The sequence below is a fragment of the Carassius auratus genome, unplaced genomic scaffold (genome assembly GCF_003368295.1).
Source record: "Carassius auratus strain Wakin unplaced genomic scaffold, ASM336829v1 scaf_tig00031189, whole genome shotgun sequence".
NCBI classification, from domain to species: Eukaryota; Metazoa; Chordata; class Actinopteri; order Cypriniformes; family Cyprinidae; genus Carassius; species Carassius auratus.
Genome location: NW_020525901.1, coordinates 42,744 through 63,900, shown reverse-complemented (window position 1 = coordinate 63,900; position 21,157 = coordinate 42,744). Strand labels below are relative to the sequence as shown.

The following is a 21,157-nucleotide window of genomic DNA, read 5'->3' as shown; positions in this document are numbered from 1 at the left end:
ATTGTCTGGTCTCATCGTGATTAGGACTGTTTAATCATTCTTGCCTATTGACTTCAATGTATGTTGAGTATTGATGGCGAGAAGAAGCCTCATAAAGCACAGAAGGTTTTTAGCCAAGTGGTTCACAGAAGGGTTAATTTCTCAAAGCTTCATTTGCTCACACTACCACCTGATGGCCAAAGAGTGTAAAACAAGCAAATACATCACAGATGACCTGTTGTGATCTGTAACACACTGTATTTTGTGCCATTTAAGGCTTAGAAATAATGGTGTACAAAATAATAATAATAATAAAAATAATTTCCACAGACTAATCTATGTATATGAATATAATATGTATTTTCTAGTGGCATATAATTATTGTATAACATAACTGTATAATAAACATATTGGCTTGAAATGAATGGGGCTATCACATGTGTGTAAATCAAGTGTTTGCTCATAATAGGCAGGAGGGGGAATACCATTAGTCTAAAACTGGAAAGTGGCTGGGTTTAACGGGGCAGAGGATTGTGAAATTGTAAACTACCTGATCTAATCTGGTCAAGCGAGGCTTCAGATATCATCAAGGACGTCATTCCTCTAAAGCGATACAAGCCTCGGCACAGAACGTAACATCACTAATGTTGAGTCATTCAGAAGGACTCACCCATCTGCGTTATACCTGTGTTCAGCCCCGTCAACCAGCACCTGCAATACATTAGGACTCCTTATCATTCAGTTGAGTTTCCCATTATTACTTGGATACCCACTCACCTGCTTGAAACTCACCTAGGACCAGCTGCATTCTTCCTTGAAGACAATGTACGTTTATGATATCACGTGGCCATAATATCAAACAGGTTTGAAAATGTCATATCGTCTGTGATAGCTCGAGACAGGTTCAGATCACGTTGATGAACTGCTCATACTTAACAAGCTTCGGTGACCACAATGAGCAACGATTTGGTTTTGATCCGAGGGTTTTGACGCAGACTCTGGAAATCTGTCCAGGACAGCAAAATCCAGCCAAAAATCCTGTAGTGTAAGCTTGCCAAAGGTTGATTTCTAAATTAGTTTTCTCTTTTGTAGACTATATGGTAAATCCAGATCTTCCTGCACTTTACAGACTGAATACAGATAGAGAGAGAGAAATGACTGGAATCAGAAAAAGGTCAGACAATGGACATATGGACAAAAGGATGAACTGCTGGATGTAATCCTGCTGGTGGGAGAAAACACCCTCATCAACACCATGATCAAATGCTTAATGGGAGTGAAGTCTGAGGATGAAGAGTTTTACCAAATCACAGAAGAAGAAGAAGAAGAAGACATAGAAGACCCAGACATCTGAGATCACTGTTTATGAGGTGTTTGTCGAAGAAAACCCAACATCTCTGACCATCATTGACACTCCAGGATAACGCAAACACTGACGGATACGAGAAAGACCGAGAGATCTCTGAGTATCTGAGCAGATTATTCTCAGACGAGGATGGCATTCATTATATTGATGCAGTGTGTGAGCTTAATGGTAGCTTAACATCATTTGATGGAGTTTACTGGGCAAAATATATTTTTTTTTCGTCAACTGTAAAGGCCCTTTGCAGCAAAAATGAAATGCATAAACCTCATGTTGAAGGAATTACCTCTGCACTTACTCCTGATTGCTCTGAACATGGGGACAGGAGAGATGTCTAAATACATTTGGAAAATTAAGTAACTTACATTACTTATTTGAAAAATAAATCAAAATATTTTGTTGTCATTTTAAAAGTAATGTGTTACTTTACTAGATACTTGAAAAAAGTAATCTGATTACACACTTGTAATGTTACCCCCCACACTGATCCACTGTTTAGATTTCTAAAAATGTTGTGTAATGCATATTTTATTATATATTGCAACACATAACATTTCAGAAAACGTGTACAGAAAATGTTTGAAAAAATTGTGATCCTATTTTATTTTTTTTCTCTTTATCGTATTCACCTGGGGTGTCTCGACTCAAACACATGTAAAATTATTTCACAAAAGAACAGACACATTAATGGCTTTGGCAGATGCTTTTATTTAAAGCAACTTACATAGCATTTGAGTTACACATTTGATCAGTTCATTTTATAAAACCAAACTGTGCTCTGCTAAGAAAGCTTTTATTGAGAAGCTTCTGGAATTATATCCAGTTTAAACATGCATGTGACATAGCAACATTTTAATCAATGGTTAAAAGTGTATTCTTAGTACATCCTCTGGCGAGGTCTGCAGATCTGACCATTATGGGGCGGTTGGTCCCTAGTTTGTTTCTCATAGTGAACAGGCACACATTTGTTATAGATGGCCTCACAAGCAACAACAACATAAAATCTGTCGTTATTAATTGTAACGTCACAACGTCCATTTCTGAAAAAGCTTTCAACAATGTACACTGTGAATCTACTCCTACTGATGCACAAGTTTCCTCTGTCTCTGATGCCTTGTCCGTTGCAGATACCCTTAATGCTATTGATGTAGTATTTAGGGAGGAAGGACTGAAGACGTGTTCTGCCACAAAGACCCTTTCTAGTGAGATAATCTGCCCAAGCCCATCCACTGTTTGTGTCAAAATCCTCTGAGAGAATATGTTGACGATTAAAAGTATTATATGCTGTGTTATTCTGAGATCTCTGGCAGGGATATGCCCAGTTAAAGAAAAGATCCTGTTTCTTTCGGCTGAACTTAACATTATTCAGTCCATCAGTGTAAACCAGAGTCACGAGGAGCACGAGAAAATCCTCTGTACTCATCCTGAAAACATTTGAAAGACAGATCATTAGAGATGCAGAGAGATGAAATATGTAGGCTATAGGAATCAGAAAGCTCTATAATAGGTTTTATGTAGATAAGATGTCAAAAGATTAAATATAATTTGTAATTAATGTAATATATATTTAATATTAAAACTTAATTTAGACGTTTTAATGTTTTGAAATATAACTATTTTAAATGGTTTTGACATGCACAGCTTAAAAGATGATCTAGCTTAAATCTTTTAATGATCCGATTAAAGCTGTTGAACGAGTTTTATACAAGTACATGTTCAACCTAATTTGTGCATCATTGTCAAAATAACAAAACATCTGTCACATAATCATTCAGATTCAGTACGCTTTCTAAATGCATTATAACTTAGACACAAAATAGTGTCAGATTAAGTTAAAAAATCTTATGAAGTTCATAGATCTTAAACATTGAAATACTCAATTAGATTTTGTTTAACTAGTCTCACTTCCCTCTTAGAAGCTGCGTTCATATTTTGTGCTTTAAAATGCATAACAATATGTTAAACTGTGTTTCTTCTCATGCAAGCAGTTTGTGTTTGACATCAACATTTGCTGCAGTGTAACATATAATGATTTATTTTAAATAAAATAAAATACTATTTTATTAATAAACAAACTCGAACTAAAGCTTTTACACAAGCTTAATACCTTGATTTGAAAAATGAGATGCAATAAGATCATTCGGTGGTATCTGAATTTCAGGATTTACAAGTTAAACTGCATGTGTACTGTATGCATATTTACCTTTGAGTTGTTCTTGAGTTTGTGTGAATGAAAGAGTCTGGAAGAGTCTGAGCTGAAGATCAGAAAGTGTCTGATATTTATTGGCTTGAAGAAGAAAGCTGGGTGTGAACACTTATCACGAGCACATTTCCTGCCGTCAAGCTAGATTTAGCTTGTGTTTGTGTGTGTGAATATATGTATATATATTGAAGTGCAATAAAATAAACAATTTAATGTGTATTTTGGATGATTGTTTTTTTTTTTTTCTAGTCTGAAACAACATTTTGTGAAATGCTTTTTCCTGTAGTGTCTTTACTTAGGGAACGATGCTGTCAAAAACACACAAAAAAAAAAAGCAACTGTAATGATAAAATCTCCATATTCATCCGGAAGAAGGAGGCGGGAACTGGCGGACAATCAAAATGAAACTTTAATAATCACAAAATAAACACAAAACAGCACACCAGCCCCTCAAGGACAACTGGTGCGCTCAAAACACAACTAAAAGCCCATGCCTGGTCCTCTTTCATCCTTCACTGTCGTCGCTCCAGTTTTATATCCTTCCATCTCCTACGTGGGACTCGAGACCGGCGGTGGGGCGCAGGTGTCACTGATTTCCCAATCATTCCGCCGGCCTCACTCCTTGTTCCCATGTCCCTCGGCCCCGCCCCACTCGCCACAGCAACATATTTAGACTCCCCCTGCTCTTTTGAATTTTGTAGGACTGAAATATGCCACATAAATACTGAAGTTGAAAAAAATGTCCTGCCGTCTCAGGAAAAAAAGGTACAAAACTGTCACTGGGTGATACCTTTTCAAAATGTACACTTTTGGAACTTTTAGGTACTAATATGTAACTTTAAGGTACCAGTATAGACTCTTTAGGTACAAAGGTGTGTTTTTGAAAAAGGTACTGCTCCAGTGACAAATTATGTACCTTTTTATCTGAGTGTGGGATCACATGTAGCTAACGTTGATGCTCACTCTTGGGAAAACAACACTGTTTAAACAATATGCATGTTAACATTTTAGTGTCAAAAATAATTTAGTATCTATATGTCCATTAGATTGAATAGATAGACCAATTTAAATTGAACTTTAACAGTACACCAGTTTTGACAGAAGAATCGATATGTGAGTTTTTAATCATAAGCTCAAAAAGATTCTGTTTTGGATTAAACTTTGTACATAGACACAGTGAAGTCATCACAAAGTTTCTATAAACTCAGAAAATTCTGGAAGCACAGCACTATTATGTTTAATTGAGCAGAAACAACCTACAGATCATTATATCATTATATGTGGAAATGATGTGGCTAGTCACGCAAAAAAAAAAAAAAACAGGAAACCAGTGTTGAACAAGTTACGCCCAAATGCTGACTTTCGGAAAACATGTTTATATACTTGTTTAAAACTCCTGCCTATAAGTATATTAAAACAAAACCAGTTGAAATCAAATACAGTATGAATCCAGTGCAGGCTGCACTTAATGTCAAATCAGCTTTCAAATAAATAGCCTGGCTGTACTATAATGTAAGACAGATGCTATAAACATGCTGATTTGAATAAAAAAATAAAGACTATCACTACCTACAAAAGAAAGAATGCAAAAGATATAAATTGCAGGCTGCTGTTTTTATTTTCTTGTCTGCTTGTGTGTGTGTGTGTGTGTGTGTGTGTGTGTGTGTGTGTGGAGGAAGCGGAGTGTTTTCTTTATCTCTGTGTTATTCTGAACGTCTAAACTGTTTCTAGGAACTGCTTAAATTCACTAGTTTGTTTACTTGATTGTGCAATGCTGTAACTTATGCCAAAAGTTGTTATTAAAGCACCCAGTAATGATGTGAAACATGTCTAGAGCATATAATGTGAATAAACTTGTCTTCATCAGCTCACCTTTTTGCATAAACAATGATAAATCATAACTATAATCATAATAAATGTGCATATCAGCGGCTCAGAGGTCTTCGGTCCGAGTGAAAACGCTTTCCTAAGTTCCTACAAAGAACTGTAGAAAATACCAAAGAATACAACTCTGTATAACACCATTGAATTAAATTACACCACACATTTGAATTATAGGATAATAAAATATAAAAATAACGACAAAGATGCACATTACAAATATGTTGTTGAAGCATGTCCCAAATAACAAATGAACTGCCCAAAACTGACTTATTTAATCTACAGCCGCTATTTAGATTGAAAGGAAGAAATCTCTCAAGTAAAATCCTATATGTGGGAATCAGAAGGTTAATATGACAAAATAAATCTGTGCTGCATTTTTTTTTCCTCTGACAGGAAGAGCCTTTTCATCACATACAGGTAACTTGTATGTGTTACCTTTTTAGCAGCTCCTCAGAAAAAGTGCCAGTTACTTTAAAAAGCTAGTACTTAAGGTAACACAGGCTCAAACTATAAATTCAAATTCGTTTCTTAGGCAGATGAAACAAATATGTTAACCCTTGAGCTTGCACCAGAAAAGCAAGTGGTTCAGTCTCCATGAAAAGTAGAGTTTTTAGAGGGATTGCAGCCATTACTGTTCATGATATTTTTATTTATCCTCCTTTGTATTAGTATTTCTTACAGGTGTGTGTCACGCAGATCTTAAGATGTATGGACAGCTCTGGGGATGTCTCTGGCTCAGTTCAGCTTCCTCGTATACATTTCATGGAGGATGAAGAAGCTGCGGAGGCCTTGGTTCTTTGTTCATTGAGGATGATCTTGTATGTTTGTTTGTACATGTATGCAGGACATGCATGTATTTCTAGAGAATGAGGTGGTTAAACTTAGATCTCAGAATCTTCTGTCAAACACAAAGTTGAAATACATAGTTTATTTTTATTTATAATGTAAACTCATTAGATAATAGTAAGAGTAAAGTCTGTAATCTTTAATTTATTTTATATATTACATTTATTTAATAACAGCAAATATAAAATAACCCACATTTATAAACTATAAAATAACCCACATTTTTTCACGTCATGCTTTATTTGTATTTATTAAAATCAACAATCAGCAACTGCCTTGAATTATTTTCTGATATGTGAGTTCTGAAAGCATATTAACATTGAGTGAGTAGCAGACTTTGTCTTGTTAATCAATGGTTTAACAATTAATTTGTATATATTTCAGGTATATACATTTACACTGTGAATGATCAAGTCACACACTTGTCTGCACAGAAACCAAGCAATACCAACAAACAAAGTTACAATCATACGCAAATACAAAATTTTCCCAGAGACAGATTTTTTTACTGGCATTTCGGATCTGTTCCAAAGAAATGGTAATGTAACTTGTGTATGTTTTCAGAGTTTTCACAAAATACTAAACGTAATATATAAAGTATAATTCATTAATATGTAAAAAAAAAAAAAAAAAACTTGTAATCAAGAATACAATCATTTAAGATCAGGGTACAAATAATAAGTCAAGTTACAGAATTGTCTTTTTTTTTATGAGGGCCTATGTCACTTGTATATTTTATGAGGGCCTATGTATATTAGTCACAGACAGGGCCGTGCACAGACCTTTTGAGGGGCATGTGCTGAAACTGAAAAAGGGCCCCCCCCCCCTTTTTTATATCAAGATTATTTAGTAAGCCTGCATAAAAGGAAGAAATGGTCACATCTTCATGACAAATTCAATAACACAAAATAATAGTCTCAAAAGCTTTAGATTTATTCACGATTAATAACAACCATAATAATAATATTAGATAATATAAATAAACAGGGTTTTAAGGGCTTCTTTAAACCTAATACAACAGCAACCTTCTGTGAGCCATGTATCTGGCAAAAATTTTATACTGTGGTGGACCAGGGATGTTGGTCTCTCGAAGGTCTCTTATTCACTACACTTTCCCCTAAAATAAGCCAACAATGAAAAAATAAATAAAAATAGTGTGAAAAGTACAGTTGCAGTGAAAAGCATTTCTGAAGGATCACGTGACACTGAAGAGTATACTGGAGTAATGATGCTGAAAATTCAGCTTTGATCACAAAAATAAATTACATTTTAAAATATTCAAATAGAAAACAGTTATTTAAAATTGTAAAAATATTACACAATATTACTGATTTTGCTGTATTTTGGATCAAATAAATGAAGCCTTGGAATGAATCACGAATTACATTCTGTATGATAAAATATAAAGATTTCAGTGATCTTCTGTAATTTTTTTTTTTTAGTTACTACTACATTACTGTAGTAAAACCATGTTTTACAACATTTTATAAAGAGAGTATACCATAACATGATTAGCCTAAATGTTAATAAATTAAGTGTATCTGCAATCATAAATCAAAGAAGAAATTTCTTAGAAATATATGTTATCTAGGTGACGAGGATCACTCGTCGCTGTGTAAGTTCCAGTACGAAACAGCGCGGGGGCGCACCTGTTATGATTTTCCGATGGTAAAAACAAATTATATGTTGTTGTATTACTTATCAATATATCGTTTTTGACCAGCGAATGTGTGCAAATGTGATTTTTTTTTCTGTCCGTCATTAAAACGGAGACGGCGCCTGCCGCTGCGGGCATCACATTACATTTTCATCTAGGTTACAAACTAGTTTTTTTAGCTATATAGACGGAGCGCTCAGTTTTTCCTGTGGTAAAATGCATTTGGCCAAATTAGCATTTTATAAAAGATGAAATGCTACTATCTGCACAGGCTATTTAAGTGTTGGCTATATATTGGCTATGACTAGATGGCAAATGCTAGCCCTCTCTCTCAGGCGACGTCCCACATGTCTCAGTCAGTGAGTCAGTCAGACATCAAATAAATAAAATATGAGCCTTTATAGACAGTGTTTATTAGTACTTCTTCAAACAACAAGATATTTATTTACCCTTCGCAAAACTTTGTTCAGCTCAGCTGTTGTCTACTGTGCGGCTGCTGTGGAACTTCAGTTGATTCAATGAATATAGAGGGGGCGGAGTTATCAGCTTACTGATAGCTTGAGGATCGAATAAGATTTACACAAGCTCGTTTTAAGAACTTTCATTTGGTAAAACAGAAAGACAGACGTAAAGGGTGACCAATAGCAGTGATTAAAAAAAAAAAAAAAAACACCACCAAAAAAAGGGCACTTCGGAGTGTAAGGGCAAAAAGGGCATGTGCTCTGCACAGGTTGAGCCCTACCTGTGCACGTGCCTGGTCACAGACTATGTATTCTCTTCCTCTTTTGTGATACTCTCTTAGGTTTGCTTTCACATTAAACCCATTCGGTTCCTGCAAACACTTAATTTGTTTAGGGTATGTCCAGAGTAAATTATCTGTTAAAAGTTGTTTACTTCTAACAAAAAATGGCTGTTTATCCACAATTATGAATATATTTTGTGTACTATTCCAAACAAAACTCATTCTGAAGTTGTCGTTGTTTTCGCCTCATGTGTGTAGTTTCGGTTTCGTTTTGAGTGTTTTTATCTCACTGCATCGCCTCGAATAAATGACCTGCACTAATTACTAACGCAAACTGAAGACTGAACAAAACATCTTCACATTACAGAACCAAACCTTGCTGCAGTCCTGATCGAAGCTCTTGTGTGTTTTGCATAATGTCAAGTCACGTTTATTATAGTGATGCAGATTGTCAAACAGAGATACACCTGCACAGCAGCTCTAGAAGAAAACTGTGTCATTGTCCAGCTTAAACTACGTATTTATTCATTCCGTTGAAGAAATCAATAGTTATTCGTGTAGTTTAATGTATATCAGCATGGAGAAGACAGTGACGTCATCGTCCAGCTCAGTTCAATTGTGTTCGCATACAATTGGTGTCAATGCGGGAAGATCACAATAACATTGTTGAATATCTAGTGACCCCAACTAATCAAGCCAAAGACGACAGCGGCAAGGAAATAATAATACAAATAATAATAAAAAAAAAAATATAATAAAGAAAAAAAAAAACATTCATACAACAATAATAATAAAAAAACAAAACATGAAAGACCATTTTTTATTATTATTCGACAAAGAGCAAGAGCAGTTTTTGTAGTTTACATGTAAATGCATACCAAAAATTAGACATTAAATTCTATAGTCTCTATATCCCAGGAATATTCAGAGCAAGTCAAAGAGCTTTCTTGTTTCGTTTAGCCCTTCATATTGTTATATTTAGTTGGGCTGATTTGCTATTCTTTCTATTGTTTTAGTCATTTCATCCATCACATTCTCTAACTGAACCATTTCTATCCACATCTGCTGGAGTACCATTCTCTCTGGCAGAACTCTGATGAATTGAGCTCCTAACAAACATGATGTCTGAGACTTTATATGTGCAGCTAACACACTAATGTCATAGATCTGAATGAAACGCACTACTTCACTGGCAGATGAAAAATACTGACTTAAATACCCAACATCACGGCCTGGGTAACTGAGGTCTCTCAATATTTCAGAAACGTGCTGACTGATCTCATTCATCTTGTCCATCATAGGGCTGATTTTATGCTGAAATGCCCTCAGTTCAGCTTCAGTGTCTTGTATTAAGTTTGTCTGCAGGCTTGTGATCTTCTTGTTGCAGGTTTTCTCACCGATTACAGCGGCTGACACCACAGCTGCTCCTGCTCCTGCGATGAGAGCAGAAATGCCCTGATGAACTGGAGCTAAAACTAACCCCAAACCCATCATCAATCCTCCAGCTACTTCTGCATGTAATGCGTGTGTAATGGCTCCAGTGGCACGTCTGAAATCTTCTTCAAATGTCCTGATGATATGACACACTCTCTGCATGCGCCTCTGGGTGAGAGGGAAATCTCTCAGATAGACTGCAACCAATTCTTTTTCCAGCTGATTGAAAACAGATCTAGAGAGGGAAACGATTCAAGTGTATTACATGCATTTCAATTACCAATCACTGCTGATATCCAGATTAAACTATTTTATTACAATTGTTTGTGCAGTATGTGTGAACACAAGTTTAGCTCATAAAACAACTGATTAATAATGCAGTAAACACTTTTTTTTCTTTAAACACTCAATAATTCTGATTCAAGTGAGTAATGCATAACGACATTCTCTTACAGCATTTTAGGATGTCGCTCTTCCGATGACGTTTGCGTTCTTTCCTCTTTATCTCCCTTGCAGTGACTCTACAACACATCATCAGAGAGATATCGTCAGTGCACGCGCTGGACACAAGTCATGTGATTCGGGATGCACACACAAGTTGCTGCATGTGTTTCAACTGTCCCTCACTTCCAACTGCACATAACGATGAAAATAATAATAATAATAATATAAACGTGTTTAACTAAAACTACCTCTCGCTGCTATAATTCTCTTATTAACATCTGAAAGTCAGTGATCCGGGAACTCAACCATCTGCAATCGTCTTCCGCTTCTGCTTGAACCGCACTTCAAAATAAAGTTATTTTTTTTATTAGCAAATTGCTCTTATCAGCATTATTGCCATCAAAATAAAAGTCTCTAGTGAAACAGTAACTTAAAGCGGGGTAAACAAATAACATTTGAAAACATAACAAACCTAAAACTAACATTAAGAAAATATAGAATAAAGATTAGCTAGAAATAAACTATATTTATATAAAAATACACTGGAATAAAACTACTAAAATAAATAAATAAAAAGAAAGGGCATGAATGAATGAATGCGTTGGTAAATCTGTTAAGTTTATGTGAATACCGGTATTTCCTTTCAATCCCAATGCAATGCACTATTCGAAATACATGTAAAAACACATTTAATAATAATAATAATAATAATAATAATAATAATAATAATAATAATAATAATAATTGCAATGCTGCAAAATCATTTAATTTAACAAAATGGCTTTTTTAACAGATCCTACAGAATATAAATAAATTATTGCTACATGTACTGTTTGCCTTAAGAAATACTTTTCTGCTCATTGCGGGATCACATTTAGTTTAGCTTGATTTTTAGCTTTGATTCATTTTTATAGTTCATCTGAACTTTTTGATATGCTTTGAATAGTGATCTCTGTTTGACTGCATTGGTAATGTTGAAGGCAAAACATGTTACGATCAGAGATTCTCCGAGGATGACAGCTACCAACAGTGGGCTCCAGAAATATTGGCATCCTTAGTAAAGATGAGACGATAGAAAAACTTTTGCAACCTTATAACAATTTGTGGATATATAAATCCTGACATATTTGGTGACCACAATACCCAACTAGCATCTGCAGTTCTCTGACTGTGATTCTAGTTTTCTATCATGAAGACACATTTCTTGATGAAACATCAGGACCCTTAGATTAACCCCATGAACCCATAAGCCATCCTAGGTGTATGACTTCCTTCTTTTAGACGAATAAAGTCAGAGTTATAGTTATTAAATAATGTCAAGGCTCTTATACATATTACAAAAATAATTTGTGCAAAACCTATTGTCTAAAAACAAAGCTAAAACAAATAGAAATACACGAAAGAAACCCACAGCAGGGAAATGAGCAGCTCCCGTCACCTGCTTTTGAGCGTCATCTGGAGGACAGCAGTGGTGAAGCATCCTCAAATACACATACACATCTCGATACATGTACATACATTACATTTCCATGCATGTCATATCGAGCGAAAAACATTAAAAAAAGTATACATGTTGATACCAAATGAATAAATAATATATCACATAAGCATGCATTTTTATTTATTTACTTATTTTTGGCGTTTTTGCCTTTATTGTTTTGTTTGCCTTTGAACTTGACAGTCTGACTGTGTCCAACTCAATGCAACGGCCACCTAATGTTAAATGCTGTTTATGAGATTAATGCTGATGTTCCTTTTGGAGTATTTTTCCTGCGTTGCAGCCTTTGCGCGTACACACGTTGTTCTCCTCGCGTGAGCGCGCAGGCGCAGATGTAAAAGGGCGAGGTCCGCTCTGTTTGCTGCTTGTTACAGAACACTATCTTGTATAATCCGTTTCGTTTTCATTGTAGCGTTTATCAGAATGTTTCTTTTCCTGATTTATATTCCATCCTTGACATGTATGCGAAGACTGCGACCTGTCCATGAGGATTACCGTTTCTGTGCTCCGGGTGGTTTCTTCTCGCCCCGTCACACCAACCCATTCCGTGTTCCAGTAGAGTTTTGTTCAACAAATTCTGCTACAAAGGTGTTAGTCCCTCCATAGGATAAGAAGGAGGCTTGTGCTCCTGAAAATTATGAAAGAAGACTAAAAATGTAAAAATATGCAATCCACATTAATTCTGCAGAAATCAGATAAATTCACATTATTTGTAAGTATTCTTGATTATTTTATATACATTATATACAAAAGGATGTTTATGCAAAAGTAGCAATTCAAATTCAACTACTGAACACATAAAGTTTAAAGGGTTAGCTCACCCAAAAATCTAAATTATGTCATTAATAACTCACCCTCATGCCGTTCCAAACCCGTAAGACCTCCGTTCATCTTCAGGACACAGTTTAACGAACATCCCGAAAGGGTAGTGAATTTGAACAATCCACAAGGGTGAAGATATTTTAGATTTAGTCCGTGAGCTCTCAGTCCCTCCATTGAAGCTTTGTGTACGGTTTACTGTCCATGTCCAGAAAGGTAAGAAAAACATCATCAAAGTAGTCCATGTGACATCAGAGGGTCAGTTAGAAAATTTTGAAGCATTGAAAATTCATTTTGGTCCAAAAATACCAAAAACTACGACTTTATTCAGCATTGTCTTCAGTAAAGCCGGTTCTCTAATCAGCGGTAAATTCTGCCATTGTTAACTGAGAAGATGTGCAAATAAATGCTGAAAATGAACGTGGATTTACGCAGTTTCTCAGTTAACAACGGCTCTTTGTAGTAACAGCTGCTCTATGTGAAATCAGGCGCATGATGGAATTAACCGCTGATTAGATAACCAGCTTTACTGACGAGATGCACAGTAATGATCGGCAGCCGTGATCGGCGCACCCTTAGTCATTAAGCATTAATCCACAAATGACTTAAGCTGTTACCTTTTTTAATGTGGCTGACACTCCCTCTGAGTTCAAACAAACCAATATCCCGGAGTAATTCATTACTCAAACAGTACACTGACTGAACTGCTGTGAAGAGAGAACTGAAGATGAACACCGAGCCGAGCCACATAATGAACAAAAGACTGAGTCGTTCACGAGTCAAGAACCAGTCGCATCGGTGTTCAGATCACCAGTAGTTCTTTCGGACAGTTCGATATTTGGTTTGTTTTAACTCAGAGGGAGTGTCAGTCACATTAAAAAAGTTAACAGCTTAAGTCATTTGTGGATTAATGCGTATTAGAGACGCGATCCGTTTCAAACTATTCAGTTCGATTTGGTGAACTGGTTCAAAAAGATCCGGTTACATCGAATGATTCGTTCACGAACCGGATATCACAAACTGCTTTGTTTTGAACTCTCTCTCACAACAGACACGGAAGAGAAGACAATGCTGAATAAAGTCGTAGTTTTTGCTATTTTTGGACCAAAATGTATTTTTGATGCTTCAAAATATTCTAACGGACCCTCTGATGTCACATGGACTACTTTGATTATGTTTTTTTTACCTTTCTGGACATGGACAGTAGACCGTACACACAGTTTCAATGGAGGGACTGAGAGCTCTCAGACTAAATCTAAAATATCTTAAACTGTGTTCTGAAGATAAAAAAAAGTGAAGCGCTCTTGGAGTAAGTGAAAACCATGACACTCCGACGCTCCTCCCATTCAAAATTACACCGCTCCACTCCGCATACAGTTCTTTAGGCCTAAGTGAACAAACACAATGTGATTTATGATGAGTGTTTTTATTATTCAGAATGTTACATTATATACAGTAAACCTCTTTCTGACTATAACATTTGTAACTTAGCCAGGCTAGACTGTTAGCATGATGATCTTTGCTAGTCACTTAAATTTGCAATGTTGTCCTAGCTGGTCTTGATATAACAGATGATACATAACTCTTGTGTCGTTTGATCTCAGCAACAATGGCTTCACCGAGAGGACACCGTCGGCGCGGAAGCATGGAGGAACCAGTTTTCATGTCGTGAGAAACAATTTACATTGTTTTAATACGTTTTTATGTTCATGTTTGAGAGCTTTCAGTATATATATATATATATATATATATATATATATATATATATATACACAAGTTATGTAAACTGTATATATCATAAAGTATCAAACTATTGAAACAATATTATCTATACATATCAATTAACATACCGTTTGACATATATGTACCAACATATTTGTATTGCAAAACATACAGAATATACTGTCCCTTATGCTTCTTTTTTTCTCTCTCTCTCTTTCTTTAGAGCTGATATTATTAATCGCGAAGAGGAGTTGAATAGAACTCAAAAGGACATTTTCCCAGAATGCAGCAAGCATTTGGAGAAAATTCGTGATCTTACCAATGACTTTGCAAATGATCATGGTCTTGGTATTTATGCACGCAGAGGAGGACAAATAGCTGGAGGAATCGCGATCATGTTGTCTGCATTAGCTTTATATTTTATTGAAGAAGAGGTTTTTGTAATTGTTGCTGCAGCAGGGGCAGCGGCTGTAGTTTCTCTATTATGTGCTGCTTTTGGACGAAACAGGAAAACACATCAGAAGAAAAACTTAAAACAATCTATTGAAGAGGAATCTAAGGGATTTCAGGATAAAATGAACCATTTTATTGACATCTTGGAAAAAAACGGTCAACGCACTGAGGAAATATTGAGAGACGCTTTACTCTCAGACCACAATGTCCAGGCATTAAGTGAACACTTGTCCTACTGCTTTGAAAAAGGGCAACTATTTCAGGAACAGGACAGGAGTAAAGCTGGTGACCAGATGTCTAAAATTGTGCATTTGTCTGAAAACATTTCAGAAATGATCGCCAAGATTAATTCTGTGCCTGATATCCTCAAAGAGATTATCAAAGACAACGAGAGGCAACGTGCCAAACCTGAAAAACCCAGACAGGAACAAATGATTAAAAGAGAGTTTAAGGAGAAAGCAGAGAAATTAATTAATGACATGCAGAAAGGAATATGTATCATAAAAAATAGAGTTAAAGATATCAACCAGTCATTAGACAGAATATCAAATATTTTGAGTTGAACCTTTCAAAACATAAAAGTATTAGCTGCTGAGACAAAACCTCAGACAAACTTCCACCTGACAGAGAACAACACAAATAGTGACCAATATTACATTGCCGATTTGCATAATTTCAGTGTTTCATTGTCCTACAACAATTATTGTTAGCACAGTCAAAAGTATATATATATATACTTTTTCCCCCCATATTGTTTTGTTTATGCTCTGCATTATTGATCTATAGTGGATGTTGTTATTTTGTGTATATTTTGTACTTTACATTTATCACTTAAGAAAGAAAAGAAAAACTGTAATAAAATGCACACACAAAAATGTATTGGAATATAAAGTGAATAAAGTATGTTTAAACTTTTAATGTCCTCACTAAAGAAAAAAAAAAGATTTTAAAAGACCTTATTTTTTTACATTAAAATGTGTTATTACTTTACTATATGTTAGGAGCGGTGGATAGCCTGATAGCACATACTTTCACATAATATCTAGGGCATGTTGTGCTCCAGATTAAAATGTAAACATTTAAAAAATAACCATTTATTTAAATTAATTATTATATATGAAGTTATATGTCACAGAGAGTAAATGTTTAAGTGGTTGGCATAGTGCCTGTGATGAACACTATAGCGAATACACAAATCTGAATGACTGTTTAAATCATTTAAATAGGTTTCTGAAAGTAGCTCCCCAGCTGCTTTGTTTCGGGCTAATGGTCCAATTCTGCTGTTCAGCGCCAACAATATAAATATTGTGCATGTTCATTTTCGTGATCAGTGTTGGGAGTAACAAGTTACAAAAGTTTATTTATTTATTTATTTATTTTTATTTTTATTTGTTCTGTAAAGTAGTAATGTATGGCATGTTACAACAACACATTTTGGCTCAAAATTAAGTGGTGTATTTACCAATACTGCAAAACAGCAACAGAGAAAAAATTTCCCAGGTAAAAGAGATCCTCTATATCCTGCTGCTGCACTGTAAAAAATAATTTGAGTCAATTAAAAATAGTTTGTTACCCCGCTGCCTAACATTTTTTGTTATTGTTCTTCTTGACAATATATTTCTTGTTGAAACAACTTCCAATTAGAGTGGAAAAGGTCCAGGGGCCCGTTTCACTAAGGAGGTTCAACCAACTCTGAGTTTAAACTTGAACTCTGTGTGAACTTACCCTGAGATGGGAAACTCTGAGTTTTCAGTTACAGAACAGCTGAAATGAGTTGGTTTAATCAACTCTAAATTGACGGACTCTGAGTTAAGCGCGTGCTCTACAACTATAAAAAGGCATTATGAATGGAGCACCGATATTACGATTCACCATGGAAACAGCTCCCGCCAAAAAGCCATCTGCATTCTTCAGACTCAATAAAAATGTAATTCTTCTCAGTGTTATAATATCACAGGTGAAAACTGGCAGAATGTTAGATTAATGAACTAACAGTTAATCATTTTATGATATCTCATGGGCAAAAAAATATATATAAAATAATAATATTAATAATAATATTTTAAGTTAATTTTTCTTATTTTACAAATGATCTGCCAATAGAGTAAGAAAAATACGGCAGTGTCTATTTACACTAAGTGGAATTAACATACTTTCTTAGCGATAGATCCTATTTACAGTAGGCTAAGTGCAAGTAGCTCTAGATGCTATTTACAGAAAAAATGTACAGTGAAAATCGTGATATATTCTATTTACCATGTAAAAGTAGCAGTTATGAAACAGGCTAAGTGTAAATAATAATTAGATGCTTGTTATACTTTATACTGGCAGATACATTTGCACCTCAGTATTGTTATAGATTAACAGGATGCAATAATAACAGATTCTAAATTATATTTATTACAATTATAAATAGTTGTATCATTATTAAACACTCGTTGGGCACTTTACCTCCACTTTTAGAACATAATTCTAATGTGGCATGTGATGGGAAAAGTGAGAAGAACGAGCTCGGCAAAAGCCGGACTCTAACCCAATCAATCGCGTTACAAGCTAGTTTTCCGTGCCCAAAACATTACTGCCTACACCACTGAAGCCGATATTCACATGTGTCGTATTTAACCTTATGTGTCGATGGAGGGCGGAGCTACAGTAGATTTGCTCTTAGTAACAGACACTCAGAATAATCTTGTTTTAAGATTATTTTTATTACCACACTGTCATATAATTTTACTTAAGTGAAATGCACTTAATTTAGATCCCCACAGGAAACAAGTATCTTATATCGTTTTCTTATATAGAAAATCAATCTTTATTAATATATATATATATATATATATATATATATATATATATATATATATATATATATTTGTATTTGAAAAAAAAAAAAAGAAGATAAAACAAAAAACACTTAGTAAAAAGAGCATTTTTCCAGCGTGCATCAATGAAGTGTTTAAAAAGGGGGAGGAGGCCGAAAGAAACTCTGGGTTCATAGAGTAAGTTAGTAGGGTAACTGACTCTGAGTAGAAGTTAGCTCTCCTTCAGAAACGGACTTGACTTTCTCGGGTTTGACAAACCTCCCATTCCTAAACAGAAAACCTAGAGTTTCCCTCATTTCAGGATTAACATACTCAGAGTTTTCACTTAACCTCCTTTGTGAAACAGGCCCCAGGTGATGAATTTGTTTAAATTGACTTGACTATTATTTCTTACTCCAGTCAACCTAAATCATATTATGTCAAGGTTTTTTTTTTTTTTTTCTTCCAAGAGGAGCCTGTTTTTCCTTTGCTAAAGTAAGGATACTTTGCTTCCTTTGCTCCTGTAAACAAACTTGTGAAACGATCATATGTCACATGTGCGCTGCACATACGTCCTGTGTCATCCGCCCGGAGTGGTGCACATGTGATAGTCAGCGGAAGTGAGAAAAAAGCTCTTCTCCCGTTTAAAATATGGATATTTATCTTACTAAAGAGCATCGATTTGCTACAGGAGGCCTTTATTCACCCCCGGAGCTGTGTGAGTCACGTTTCATGGATGGATCGATGCTCTTTAAAAATAAATAAATAGACCTGGTCCTGCCTACTGCCATTAAACAACGTGGAAGTGCCAGGACACATTTTTATACTGAACTCAGATTGGATTCATCTGAAAGAAGAAAGTCATATACACCTAGGATGCCTTGAGGTTGATTAAAACATGGGCTAATTTAAATTTTGGGGTGAACTAAAAGTTGCAAATATATATATATATATATATATATATATATATATATATATATATATATATATATATATATTTATATAAATTCAAGATATGAAGATTTTATGAAAATAATATGTTAAATTAAGAAAAAAAATTTAATTTACTAAACCTCAAGTTGTTCTAAACTTGAATTAGTTTATAAGTCCCAGACAGTCTAACACAGTACACAACCACACAACATGTTCACGCCCAGATCACCCAGATTTCTTCTTCTGTTAGCTGGTGCACATCTCTGCAGACTGATGGTGCTCAGTTTGGTCATCCACAAGCGTGATTACGTCACCTTTATTTACATAGTGCTTTAAACAAAATACATTGCGTCAAAGCAACTGAACAGCATTCATTAGGAAAACAGTGTGTCAATAATGCAAAATGACAGTTAAAGGCAGTTCATCATTGAATTCAGTGATGTAATCTCTGTTCAGTTAAATAGTGTCTGTTTTTATTTGCAATCAAGTCAACGATATCGCTGTAGATGAAGTGACCCCAACTAAGCAAGCCAGAGGCGACAGCGGCAAGGAACCGAAACTCCATCGGTGACAGAATGGAGAAAAAACCTTGGGAGAAACCAGGCTCAGTTGGGGGTCAGTTCTCCTCTGACCAGACGAAACCAGTAGTTCAATTCCAGGCTGCAGCAAAGTCAGATTGTGCAGAAGAATCATCTGTTTCCGATAAAACACGTTAAAACACTGAAAAATACAACAAACATAAATATATAAATAAATCTTTACAGAAAAAGTAAAATGTAGTGGTAAGTTTGTTTTAAATGACCAAAGCCCAACTTTACCATCCAGAAGAGGCTTTTAAATGACACAACACAGAATTATAACAAAATAAAAGGAAATTTAACACGTGTGTCGATCCTTATTGTATGGCTTTTTATACAAGATATAGCTATGCTATTATTACTGTTATTCAAAAGCCTATAGTTTTGAATGTATGCAAGCAGTTTGTATTGTTACCTTCAGAGCTTCATCTGGACCAAGCTTATGTCAGTGTTATCAAATGTAACGGGAAGTTACTCGCTCCAAAATAACTCTAAGGGACATGCGCATTAGTTTCCCTTATTACAAGCAGAAACATCAGCTAGAGACAAAAATGAAGGTAAGTCTGACCACGCCCCAAGCCACGCCCACAGGCCACACCCCAGCACTCATTATAAAAATATATATTGTAGCACATTAAAAGATATATCTTATATTGTAAAAATACATACTGTCCTGTAAAAAAAGCAACCCCTAATAATCATGTTAACACTATAATGTATTATAATACAGTACTATAATATATTATAGTAAAGTATACAGAATTATTATTATTATTAAAGTACCTGTCAAAAGATTCAAAACATTACAATTATTAATGATTTTGAAATAACTCTCTTCTGCTCATCTAGGCTGAATTTATTTGATCAAAATAAAGTAAAAAAAAAATATATATATATATATATATATATATATATATATATTGTGAAAGGATTAAAAATACAATTATTATTATTATTATTTACATTGTAATACTTTATAAAATATAATGTTATTCCTGTGATGCAAAGCAGAATTTTCTTCATCATTACTCCAGTTTTCAGTGTCACATGATCTTTTAGAAATCATTAAAATGTATTTGACTCAAAAGAAACATTTCTGATTATAAATTTTTAAAACAATCTTGCTGCTTCGTATTTTGTTTGGAAATGATGATGCACTTTATTTTTTAGGATTTTTTGATACATATAAAGTTTAATGAACAGAATTTATTTGCATTCATCAAATATATTAATTATATTTGTAAATGCATTCATTAAATATAAATCACTTTAAATGTCTTCTCTCACTTTTTTGTCACTTTCATGCATGATTAATTAAATTATGAATCTCTCTCTCTTTTTTAAATCTTATACATTGTAATTGCAGTTTGTGCTTGACAGTGAAAGTATCTCAAAAGAGCTCAAATGACAGTAATATAGTAAAGGCATCATAAAGCAGCGGTGTATGTATGATTTGGAGCAGGCCGTGCAGAGACGTTTGGAGGGGCCGCTGCTCAAAGCATAAAAGGGACACGCGGAGCACGGCTTTTAACAGGGCTGTGCTTCGTGCTGATGCTTTCAAAAGAAAGTAATAAGTAATATACAATGTATTACATTTAGGAAGTAACTTGAATTACTTGAGATGACTGAATGCTTTTGTTTGCTTTGGTGTTGTCAACCCTCACACTCCTCATGTCACCCTAAAATTATTTTCTAGATCCCTCCGTTTTTAAGATGACAAGCACAATAAATAGCAATTATTCAGTTTCCTAAACACATTACATTGTGTGTTGACTCCTTTTAAATGTAAAACGTATAATTA

The 21,157-nt window shown here is 34.8% G+C and overlaps 1 long non-coding RNA gene across 1 annotated transcript; it reads left to right on the top strand.

The window, feature by feature from the left end:
* Positions 1-12,169: 12,169 nt before the first annotated feature.
* On the top strand, positions 12,170-15,924 carry LOC113080383 (uncharacterized). The gene is made up of 3 exons (XR_003281848.1): positions 12,170-12,762; positions 14,474-14,537; positions 14,815-15,924. It is a non-coding gene; the product is annotated as an uncharacterized LOC113080383 (long non-coding RNA).
* Positions 15,925-21,157: the final 5,233 nt, after the last annotated feature.